Consider the following 12,836-nt stretch of genomic DNA (forward strand, 5'->3'; position numbering starts at 1 on the left):
ATTCACACAATTCATCCACACATTAATTCATACACTGTTTTCTTTTTAAGAGCCAGTGAAGCCTGGACTTTGCTGGAGGAGGATTGGGAGCCTTCTGGCCCCTTCCTCTCTTCACAAAAACCAGCAAGGAGTCTTACTCTTCGGGGTGAGACTCAAGATCCGACCCTCCCATGGGGGGGGGGGTTGGAATTTGTCCGAGTTCTCCGTGAGGGAACTCGGTATCGTAGTCTGGCTTCTGCTGCCTTGTGCACAGAATGCGGCACCAAAGGAGCACGCACCTCGGGCTTCCAAAAAAAAATAAAAAATAAAAAAAATTCATACTCTCACTCATTCACAAAAACTACAACTGGTTTATAAAAAAAAAGCTTTAAACTTTTTTTATAAATACATTTAATGATGGAAAAAGCTGCGTAGGTTTGTGACAGATCCACTAATTCAGAAACATCAGAACATTAAAGGAAAATATTTAAAATTAGTTAAAAAATAGATTAAGCAGCAGAGGCACATATATGTGTGTATATGGGTACAAAAATACGATCATGGGACCATTTGGGATTTTTGAGTAGATTGACCATTTTAATCTTAGAAGTATAAATCTATAAACTAAGCTACAATTTTATTGTGCAATGATAGTATGTATCCAGAATCAGGCAACTTGGTATTTGTGAAGCCGATGGGTTCAGCACGCCACCATTGGGGAAAAAGAGTAGTAATCAGATTCCATCCCGAAGCCTTACCCCTAACCTTGTAACACAGCCCAAAGCATGTGTGCCAGGAACTTCTGGTGGCTGCAGCGGAAGGGGAAGTTGCGGGCCCCCGTAGGCAAAGCGGTGGGGGAGGTACAATCTTCAGCTTTTCTTTTCTTAAAGCACACAAAATTGTTTCAGAGAAGCAAGCTCGCGCCCCGGTCACTAAGACTGCTGGAAGGTTTGTTTGAGCTGCCGCCTCATTTGAATACCCATGATGCACTGGGAAACGCCCCGCCTTATTGTTAGTTTAATAAGACTTTAAAACAGCCCAATATTAAATAGTTCCAATCCCTTTGCAATCGTGTTTTGCATGTGTTAAAGGTTCCAATGATCAGGCAAGAGCTGGGTGAGATTAATTAAACACACCTTAACCTCGAGGAGCACTGCCTGTGTCCGGGCCGTTGCCCTGCGGCATGTTTGGGTATACTCTGGTTTCTCTTCAGACTGAATAAATCTTTCGCCTTTTACTAAAGATTTCCGTGGGGAGGAATGACCATGAGTCGTAATCAACTTTTTGATGCCTGGCGTTTGCTGGGCTTCTTTGCTGTCCTTAACGATAGATCAAAAAGATTGCTTGCTCTAGTCGCAAGCTTTGCCCTGGCTGAGGACTGCGTCGCGCCCAGAAGCGCAAAATATCCTGCCTGTGTCATGCTATGTACTGTTTGGGGTTTGTGATACCGATGGGGTATAAATTCATCTATTAGATTACAGAGTACTGAAGAGTTCACTTTTTATGGTGGATGCGGATGGTGACGTCCATGGCCTTTTTTTTTTTTTTTAGACCCATCAGTTGAGTAGAGGTGGCCAGATATTAAAGGACCGCTTCCCTGGAAATGGGATACTTGTCTGCTGTTTATAATGGTCTTTAAACTGGATTTAATTGGAAAAAAACCTGTATAATCAACGCTGGTCCGACCCAAAACACCATATTATCATCAAGATTATTAATAAGCAGAGACCCGGCTGAAATATTTAACTAAGGCAATATGTAGCGGCTGCTCGGGAGAGGTGATGCTTCAAGACGCAAGAAGTTTTAATGTCTATTTCTGTATGAGATAAAGAAAAAAAAGAACTGAAATGGATGATTATTTCTTTCTGGTTTATCATTAGCAGTGGATCTGTGAGGGAAGGTTTTTCTCAGTCCATTACCCTCCCAAACTCAGAAGAAAGGCACTTTAACTCTGAAGCCATTATTTCCAGCAGGTTTCCTCCACCGGTGCCTTCGGAAAGGTTTGACAAATTCATTTTTATTACTTATAGTGGGTGAGGAGCCGTGGGATTTTGGGTTAGTAAAGCAGCAAAAAAACGGCGGTCTGTGGGGGTTTCATGCTCTTGTGTTCCGATAGGATAAAAAACTCTACAATCGTTATCTTGTTTGTTATAAGAGCTGCAGAAGTTATCAGATTTGCATGAAGAATAGAAGCCAGGAGCCTGTGATCTTTGTGTTGCTGGGCATTTTAATTCTTTTTGGTTTATTTTTTACATTTTTCTGTATTTGACTAAATCCTCTCAATCTAATTTACTTAAATCACTCCTCCCTTTCTCTGTAGAGATCCTCCCTGAGCCACTCCACCCCTCACCCGCTCCTTTGGGTTGATTTACTAACGCTTGGATGAACAGTGTTCCAACTCATGAATTGCCCTCTCAAGTGGCGACGTGCAGCTGATTATATGAGACTTCCAACTCGCACGCCCTCAACCGCAAATGACTGAATTTGAATTCACTCGCATGAACTCGCCAATGACCAGATCATTCATGAATATTCAGGTTGCTTTGCACAGGGTATCATCTTAGTGCCCGCGAGCTACGACTAGTTCTCTCAGTCATGGTAACGCATGAACTCCCAGGCGACTCAACGTTCATCTACCCTGTATCTGCTTCCCCTCTCACTCTTCACTGCTTCCCCTCTCACTCTTCCCATTCTTCCCCCTACTCCTTATTCCTACACTTTCTTTCCTTTCTTTCATCTTCCTCTCTCCCCCATACATTGTCTGTTTTCCTCACTCCTATATAACTTTTCTCTCTTGCTTTCTTTCTCTCTCTCTCCATCTCTTCTACCATCTTTTTCTACCTCAACTTGCTCCTTGCTTTCTCTACCCCAAGATCTGCTTCCTGTCACACATTCTGTAATCCCTCCTTTCTCCTCCTTCTGTCTGTGCCTCACTCTGCCTATCTACATCCCGCTTGTTCCTCTCTTTCTCTTATCCCTTTTTATTACGGCTTTTTTCAATTATTCCTTCTCTTTTGCCTTTCGCTTTTCTGATTTTTCATGGTTTTTCTTTCCGTTCCATTGATTCTTGATTCTATTTTTCTTCTTTCATTTTCTTCCTTCCCTTCCATCCTCCTTTCTTCCATCTTTCCCTTTCTCTTTTACCTCCCCATTCTCACACACTATTTGACTTTCTCAAGTGCTCCTCCTTTTCCTTCTCTTTTGCTTGTACCTCTTTCTGTTTTCCCTTATCCTCGCCATCACTCTCTCTCTCTCATTATTTTCACTTTCACTCTTATTCTCATTCAGACCATCGTGTTTTTTCATTTCCCTCTTTGCTACAATGTATTAAAATAAATAGAAAGTGTCTCAGCCACCAGACTTGATGCATTATTTATTTAATCATAGTTTCAGTGCATGACGACTTTCATTAAAGAAGACATTTTCCTTATTTTAAAGGCAGCACGTGCCATATTTCACTGTGTCCTGGCAGGAGCCGCGGCTTTATGTAGAAAAACACATTGCATTTAGCAAATTCTACCAAGTACAGGAGAATGCGGTACAAAAATAACAGCAAACATTAAATATTTTTGTCCTTTATCGCGTTAAATCTCTTTTTCTGTTTGATGTTTTCCAAAGACACAAAGATTATACGCAATAGAGTCAGAGCACTTTAATACTTAGGTAGTGATAACTCTTATTCACCAACATGTATGATGTAAGATATAGAGTCACGTAGGGTCAGGGTAGGTACACAATAATAACCCCCCAGCACTGTATACAGTAATATAACCCCCCAGCGCTGTATACAGTAATATAACCCCCAGCGCTGTATACAGTAATATAACCCCCAGCGCTGTATACAGTAATATAACCCCCAGCACTGTATACAGTAATATAACCCCCCAGCGCTGTATACAGTAATATAACCCCCAGCGCTGTATACAGTAATATAACCCCCAGCGCTGTATACAGTAATATAACCCCCAGCGCTGTATACTGTAATATAACCCCCAGCGCTGTATACAGTAATATAACCCCCAGTGCTGTATACAGTAATATAACCCCCAGCGCTGTATACAGTAATATAACCCCCAGCGCTGTATACAGTAATATAACCCCCAGCGCTGTATACAGTAATATAACCCCCAGCGCTGTATACAGTAATATAACCCCCAGTGCTGTATACAGTAATATACCCCCCCAGCGCTGTATACAGTAATATAACCCCCAGCGCTGTATACAGTAATATAACCCCCAGCGCTGTATACAGTAATATAACCCCCAGTGCTGTATACAGTAATATAACCCCCAGCGCTGTATACAGTAATATAACCCCCAGCGCTGTATACAGTAATATAACCCCCAGCGCTGTATACAGTAATATAACCCCCCAGCGCTGTATACAGTAATATAACCCCCAGCGCTGTATACAGTAATATAACCCCCAGCGCTGTATACAGTAATATAACCCCCAGCGCTGTATACAGTAATATAACCCCCCATTCTCTAATTTGTGATTAAGACAAAATTCAAATGTAGTTCAGAAACATCTACAGTTTACTCTAAAAAGCAAAATGTAAAAGAAAATGTAACCAGTCTAAAGTTTCAGTAAATACAGATTAGGCAATCTATCCTTCAAAAGTACGTGTTTTAAATTTACAGTTTTCTGAGCTTTTGTGATTGAATCAAATGTTTGGTCTAAGTTTGGTTTCCGACGTTTCTTTAGAAAGCGACCAGTTTAGGTGAGTCTTGTCGATATCGGAACGTACGTATTTTACTAATAATGTCTGGAACCCGGAAGACGCTTTGCTTTGGATTTATTATTACATTATTATTTATATTATATATGTAATATATTTTATGTTCAGTTTCCAAGCTACTCAGCTTTTTATTTTCCAGCTCTGATACTAATTTCACGCAAACTTCCCTTCCCTTTCCCATGATGCCTCAGAATCCGCGATCCTATTGGCAGCCCAAACAGGAAGTATTAAGCCGCTTCATGTTCTCCCCCTCCGTCAGCCCATGCAGGAAGTTGTAAGCCGCTTCCTGTTCTCTCCCTACGTCAACCCTAGCAGGAAGTTGTAAGCCACTTCCTGTTCTCTCCCGTCAGCCCGAGCAGGAAGTTGTAAGCCACTTCCTGTTCTCTCCCGTCAGCCCGAGCAGGAAGTTGTAAGCCGCTTCCTGTTCTCTCCCCGCATTGTTTTAGTGGACGGCGCATGAGCCTCTAGCGCTAGAGATTGTTTCCAGCCGCGCAGGTCCCTCCGTAACGCTATTATCACAGATATCTCAGGGCGACAGGGAGATTTATACCCTGTGACGGGGCAACAAGATGGCGGCTCCTGTATACAGCACGGGGGGGGGGATTTTTATATTAAAATTAATAAGCTTGAATAAGTCACCTTCTTTTTTAAGCACCCAAATCAGTCATAGCATGTTTTTTTTGAGTAAAAACTCCCATATTTACTTGGTACTGGATCTTGTGATTTAACCCTTTGAGTGCTTGTGGTATTTTAGTAAATAAAAATACCTGGATTTGATTCCATAAAGTTATTTTTCCCGTCTCCTTGTATTATTGTGATAATTCTCTCCATTCCTGTAACAGACATTAATCTCTATTTACCGTACGATAGTAATCATTTTGTTGACCCGTTTATATTGTTGCACATTGAGTTGGATACGTTGCCATTTTCCTCTTTATAAAACATTTCAAGCGACGGCCGCAATCAAAACCTCATTATCTCTGCTGAGAACGATGAGGGGGGGGGGGTTGTGGGATGTAAAAAAAAAAAGATAAATGAAAAAAACAAACTAAAATACGGTAATTACAGCTGCGGACAGAAAATGAATTGCGATCAATACTGTTCTCTCACACAATGTTTTCAGTATATTTTAAAGCTGCAGTTCCACCTATTCAGCACCGCAGACATTATTCGTAAAACTTTCCTTTCTTATGAAATTTTGCATCGGCCGGGAACACTTAAGTGTCATGTGACACCAAAGCAGATGCTGATAATTTGGGGTTTTGAATTTTTCTGAACAAAAAAAAAAGAAAGCTGAAGATCGATAACAGACCGGGGAGCATCGTCTCCAAACATTTCTTTTAAAAAAAGTAAAAAGTTTCTGGCTTGCGGCTGCTTGTTGCCATGGTGACTGACGCTGGAGGGGCAGCGGCTTCTCAGGAATATCCGGTGTTTGTTACGTCAGGGGTGCCGGCTTAGCTTTCTAAACTCCCCTCCCCCCAATAAACACCAATGAAAAAAGCTAAAATAAAAACACCCCGAAGACAAAGAAAATTTTGTAAAACTTTTGTGTGTGTACTACAACTGCCATCACCCTTAGCCAGATGAGAGATAAGCATGATGGGAGTTGCAGCTCGCAAAATGTATATTTTCTACCATTTTTATGTGTTTATTCTTTAGCACGTTTTAGAAATGGTGGAAAAGTTATGTTGTTTTTTTAAATATTTTTTAACACTATATCATATGAGATAATTAGTTTAGCTTGTCTTGAATTAAAAAAAAAAAATGCATATAGGTTTCCTTAGGAACTGCATATTTTTTTATGAATTAATCTAATTTGTGTAATGTATATATTTTATGCCAGCCAGAATTAGATTGTCAGCTCTTGTGTCTCATTGTGTAGGTATTACAGGGTTAGTTTATTAACTGTTACAAACTTGTTCTTGGACTCTCAGCAGAGAAAGAAAACCCTTCGGGATCGCCATGTCCGTCATACCCCCCCCGGAAACCAAGTCACAGACAGGAAGGGGTTAAAAAGCCAAATTTCCCAAAGGTTAAAAGCTAACTGAACTAACCAGGAGCAACGAAAAGTTAGCTCATCCTATCTGAGCTTAATGAAGTTGAAATGTCCATCCGCATAACGATAATTGGTAGAAACGCCTTTACGGTTCTTGTTGCTAATAGTTACGGGAATTCCAGGGAACGATAATTGAGCGGCAGCCGAGAGACTGAATAGGAACGTTTTCTGTAAAATTTTATATTATTACTTTACGGTGAGGATTAGGGAGGAAAAAGAGTGATATATAACGTAGGGAGCTGCGCTGTGGGTGGAGCTGTGCTGTGGGTGGAGCTGCACTGTGGGTGGAGCTGCACTGTGGGTGGGGCTACGTTGTGTGTTTTTTTTCCTGGACCCCTGTAAAGCTCAAACATATACACATTTCTTTCATCAATTGGTTTCATGTAATCTGCCCCCTCAATTCGTAAAGATAACTAAACTGATGTAAAAGGGAAGTTCCTCTGACAGTAAAGTCCCCCTTTTAAAGAAATTGATATTATGCTTTAGCACCCAACATGCAAAATGGCCAAATAAGTGCGTTTTTGCTTTGGGGGGTGGTTAGAGACGTGGCTGGGGAGGGACTTTACTCAGACTTTTTCAGCGACTGTGCGCCCTGTCGCGGGATATTTGTGTAACTGGGTGGGGCATTTAGAAGAATAATGGGGTTTATTTACCCCATTTAATACACATTATCGGGGCTTTTAGGGCCGTAGAACCCTGTGATACCCTCATACCCAGCAAACATTTTGACCTCCTAGAAAAGAGGGGCATCAGGGGAGGAGAGAGGGGCATCACAGAGATACCTAATCTGCCATCAGTACAGTGGACACAAGTGCAGGGCCCTGTGGGTAACTAGAAGGAGAAGGCTGGCACCTTTTGGCCCAGGGGACAAATACAGCCAAGTGCCCCCTTCATCCCTCCACACGTCTGTATGAGCCCCCCATGTAATCTGCATGTATTCTATACACACATCCCCTCATTCACACTCACATAGTCTCCCTCGCGCGTACACTCAACCTTACCTTGCCTGGCACCCGGCCTCACGTCTCCTCGTGCTCACCCTGCATGTAACATTGTATTACTTTACCCTGCTGAAGCCATTCTGCGAACCCCCTAACATACAACTTACCAATAAAATCTTAGAAAGCTCCATCCTTCACCCCATCTCTAGCTGCACCCTCCAACAAAGTGGTATAAAATGAGGGACTGTCCCTTCTAAACAGGGTCACTTGGGAAGTATGCTTTAGTAGCCCTTTAAATACAGATATAATCATGTCATAAACATTTTCCTCCTTCCGCCGTGTGAGAAAAGAATTCATGGAAATTTCCAGAACATTCACAAGAAGGAAGGAAGACGGAAGGTGTGAAGTTTCAGACGTTGGTTACTCGGTAATAAACATGCGCTAGACGGGGGGGGGGATTCGAAAAGGAAAATACCGAAAAGAACAATCATTTCAAAGAGAACGGGAATGCTAGAAACGCGTTTCATTTCCATAGAATTTAAGCAAATGAATGAGATGTGAATATTTATGAGGGCCGCGGCGGGGGGGGGGGTGTCGCGATTCTACGCGGGATTTCGCAGCCTCTAATTTGAAAAACACTAAGAACAAAAATTGAACTTTACTGAAATAGAGAGATAAGACCTCGGCTACTCAGACTCAGATAAAGCGCCCTACAAATAGAACAAACAGTTTCTCGTTTAACGAGCCGCCATTAAAGGGGGGAGGGGTTTGGTGAAGGTCCAATTGGAGGGTCAGAAAAGTTCAGCATCTCTGAGCCCCACTCCCGAGCATTTAAAAAAGAGCCTAATGTGGCTGCTTCTCGTCCTGCATGATCATCACCTATAGTAAGAGGGGACTAAATAAATTTGGGGTTTCATAGTTGGGGAGCATAAGTACCCCAAAAGTCACAATAATGCCTGTGGGAACACCAAAAATAATAGTTACATTGTTTCAATAAAAATAGATTATTATTAATATGATGATTTTAATAACTATTAGATTGTTGATATATTCACATTCTGTGCTATCGACCAATAGCTGATCTCCTGTCATGTGACATATTTACCCCCAGTCACTGGCAAGGGTTACAGGGGGTCTAATGAGATCCCCCGTGCAGAAAGTAGTCCCATTGATTTTGAAAGAAGAACCTTCCTGCCACCGATTGGCTGTTCCAAGCTGCCAATCAGTAGAACGAAGCCCCACACCATGGAGGAGTCGTTCTGCCGCACCGTTAAACATATTAAATATAACCAACGGCAACACAAAGACAATGTCCGGTTTACCGTATGATAACGTGATATACCCGACTTTTTCATTTCTGTTTATCTCTGATTTTTATTCCTTTATTACAGATACGTTTCTTTTCCATTCCTGCCCGTTTGAGTGAAACTCGTTGGAATTATATAAATAAATAATTTAAAATGTGTGATTTTAGAATATATATATATATATTTATATATAGTATTGTGTTTCAATTCCTCCACTTTTATTTCAACCTTTTCTCTCACTTTCAGGTTTTTTTTTAACCCCTCAACGTACATAGTAGAGATTAGGTGCCCTCTTTTGCCTCCTTTTGCCCCTGCATGTGGATGCCCATGACATGGCAGTTAGAGGCGATTCCTGATAAACTGCACAAAAAAGTCTCAATAGGGTAAGGAATATAAAAAAATGAAAATAACCCACAATGCAAAGCCCATGGGTTTGCTAGAAGATAACATCATAAAATACGTAGTACTTTAGTCCGGCCCCTGAGGATCCCTGAGCCAGATCAGCCCTATGATTAACTCTTCATGAGCAGATGGTGTAATAAGTAAAGCTGCTTTGTTCCCCCAGAAGTGTTTCAATCTTCTACTTTAACATCTGTTTTATAAAATCACTGAATTTATTGTTTTTCTAAATTCTATTGAATAGATTTCTCAAGAAACGAACGTTTCCTTTTGCGCTTATGCGCTTTCGATTTCCCCCGACCTCAGAGATACTCAAAAGATTAAAAAAATCATATTTCTAGGTTCACATTTTTTGTTCCTTGTACAGCTAACATTTTCTTGTGTTACATATTATTTTTTATCCATATTACCACGAAAGACGAGGAATAAATCCTGCGTATAATTACATCTCAACCTTGATTAACCCTTTCAGGGCCATGACAGGAAGCAGCACGGCAAGGATACTAAACAGGGAAAAAGTATTGTTTTTTTGGTAATAACAGGTAATAACGGATTTAAAACATATAATAAAAGAAATGTAAAGGAGCACGTGTATGGCTATAGAGGTACGACCGCATAAAAGAATTCCGCCTGGTTCTAAAGTGTTTATCTCGCGAAAGGCTGTTTTTTTTAGTTGTTTGTTTTGAAAGACAAAAGAGATTAAAGATGTTCCATGATTGTCCCTTCCTATGTTTGCTCTGATGTCGGCGAATGATGTATTTAGAGCAAAAAGTCAACAAAACAGACTCTCGGGCAACGGGTCACGAGGTCTATTGGAAGAAAAGAAAACAAATGTGCAATCAATGCTGTGATCTTTGAAATAACAGAAAAAATTGATGTAACCCTTTCCTGGAACCCAAATACCGCTCGTTACCTGCCATTAGGGTGTGCTGCTCCATGGCGCTTCCGGGGTCCGAGCCTCCGCTTAATAGGGGCGCTTACTTGAGATTTCCGGGGTCTCCGCTAACATGAGGAGTAAACGTTAGACTTGGGCGCCGGCCAGCTCTTCGTGTTCGTCCTTGCTTTCGTCTTCGTGGGGAAAAAAATCTTCGTATTCAACGAATATTCGCCCATTCCTATGTTTGGTGTGGGCAAATATTTGTATACATTCTTCGTGTTCATTTTTTTTTTCTTTTTTGCTGTTTTTATTAGAAGGATTTCATACGGGGTTAACGCAGAACGCACTACGCAGCAGCTTTGGTGAACCGGCACTTCATTGGTTGATGGCAGACAAGCCCCTTGCTGGCGACCAACAGAGTCGCTCTACCGAAACTCGGCCTGGGGAGACCCCCTGCTCCAGGAGCTAAAGGTCCGTACGAGCGACTGTATTGGTGGAGCGGGGAGACCAATGGTTTCCCCAGGCGGAGTTTCCCCGCCAGGAGTTAAAGGCTCGCTGGCAGGGGCCTCCTCTAACATCAACCAATAGTTAAAGGACCTTTAACCCCTGACGGCGAACCTACGGATTTCCGCTTCTGTTAACCCCTGCGATGCTGCGTAGATAAGGTAGGCTAGATGGGGAAGGGGCCAGGGAGATTAGTAAACGAAGACGAACACAAGGATTCTTCGTGTTGTGTGTATTCGTATACGTTTTGCCGCCGCCATGTTCGTTTGTTCGGTCTTCGGGCTGAACAATGAGAATGCACCCTTCGTGTTCGTTTTCATGTTCGCCCGAAGACGAATCACAAGTCTAGTAAACGTGTGCATTCGGATTCATACTGATGTTATAAACAGACATGATTTTTCTCTTTTAATTAATGTGTGACATCCAGTCCTGGATCCCTGACAATAACTGACCTTTTTGCCTATTTCTTCCCTGCTGTTTTCTCCTCTATTTCATTTTCCTTTCTCTTCTTTTCTCCTTTACTCCCCTACTTCATTCATTCATTCCTCACCTCTCATACATACATCTCTTATTCCCTCTCATTTTCTTCCTATCTTTCTTCCTATTGTTCTACTCTTTTTTTCCCCTTGAGTCCATAAATAAATATTTTGTTTACTGAATAACATAAGAATAAAATGTATTGCGACATTTGCCAAACACCAGTGAATATTTTCCTCGTATTATCTTTTATTCGGCAGAATAAGCAGCGCCTGGCGACTTAATCTCACCTGCAAGAAGAGTGATGTAGAGTTACCAGATCTTTTATGCTTACTATGCATATATGTATTAAATTACGAACGTGCACCAAAAAACTACAGCTCATGAATCCTCAGCTTGGTTACAGCAGGAGAAACAAACAAATAAGGGATTCTTATTCTGTCGAGTTAAAGGGGCCACTCACATGAAGTGACTCTACTTAATTTCACATGAGTTGGAATTTGAGTTTAACGTTTAATTCCTGGATTTCTGGGGCAGCTCAAAAATGATGCACGTGTAAGGCTCAGTTTTGTGCGTCTGCCAAATGATGTCATAGACCACCGCATAATGTGGATACTCTGATGCTAGTTGTGTCATGAAGTCATGTGCAGGTCAATCTGATTAAAGGCTTGAAAGTTTGCCAGAAGTTCAGCCAGTGGATACATTGTATCAATCTAATTATCTTTTTTCTCGTGTCATTTTACCATTTATAGAAACGGGACTTGGTTGGTACTTGCACTCTTGGCTGTACAAAATGAGTTTCAATGAGCTTCTGCTGTGGCAATGATGCGCACAAACAATAATTAATTACAATTTTATCTTATTAGATGCAAAAATGAAATGGAAAATGTGATATGGAACAGGTGCATCTGGATTTGAGCAGTTAGCGGTTGTTTTTTGGATGAATGCCTATTGTTAACTTGTAAGTATAATTTTTTTTATTTTTTTTTATATTTTTTTTTTAGGTGCACCGGTCCTGGAGGTACTGCAATACCAGGTCAATGCGTGGAGTGGACAGAGCTCTTCTTCCATCTCCCTGTTCTAAAAATCCATTTAATATATGGTCCCCAGATAGGGGACGTATCAGATATTAAACTGATAAGAACAGATACTACACTTGATCTTAGCCAAAAGGCCGAGAAGCGATGTAAGTATAATTTTAGTGTTCATTCTTCATGGTTTTTTTTTACAAAAAGTCTACATTTTAGACAGGTCATTGAATCGAGCCCCTTATTTCTCGGGGTCAAAAAGATATTTTCACCGCTCAGATCTATTTCATGCACTAGCAAACCACGAAAAAATATATATTTGAAGGCTTTGCTCTTTTTTGGGGGGAGAACTTTTCATTCTTGCTAATTTGATCTTTCGATTTTTTTGTTCCTGAAAGCTGTAATGGAATCTACAGAACTGTCAGACTGGGTTACGAGGAGACCTCAGACATTCACACACACACACACTTCTTTATCCCCATATCGGAGGATGCTATGCTGGGAAGTTGTAGAGCTAAAAGTTTGC

The 12,836-nt window shown here is 41.2% G+C and overlaps 2 non-coding genes across 2 annotated transcripts; one reads left to right on the forward strand and one right to left on the reverse strand.

Annotated features, from left to right (window-relative positions):
• The first annotated feature begins 1,172 nt into the window (after nt 1–1,172).
• On the forward strand, nt 1,173–1,287 carry LOC149276683 (U5 spliceosomal RNA). Its single transcript, XR_016279333.1, has one exon. It is a non-coding gene; the product is annotated as a U5 spliceosomal RNA (small nuclear RNA).
• A 10,994-nt stretch (nt 1,288–12,281) lies between these two features.
• Nucleotides 12,282–12,468, reverse strand: LOC149276684 (U2 spliceosomal RNA). Its single transcript, XR_016279334.1, has one exon. It is a non-coding gene; the product is annotated as a U2 spliceosomal RNA (small nuclear RNA).
• Nucleotides 12,469–12,836: the final 368 nt, after the last annotated feature.

This window comes from Sceloporus occidentalis, unplaced genomic scaffold, assembly GCF_023333645.1.
Source record: "Sceloporus occidentalis isolate IW3139 unplaced genomic scaffold, rSceOcc1.0.p SCAF_231, whole genome shotgun sequence".
Taxonomy (NCBI): Eukaryota; Metazoa; Chordata; class Lepidosauria; order Squamata; family Phrynosomatidae; genus Sceloporus; species Sceloporus occidentalis.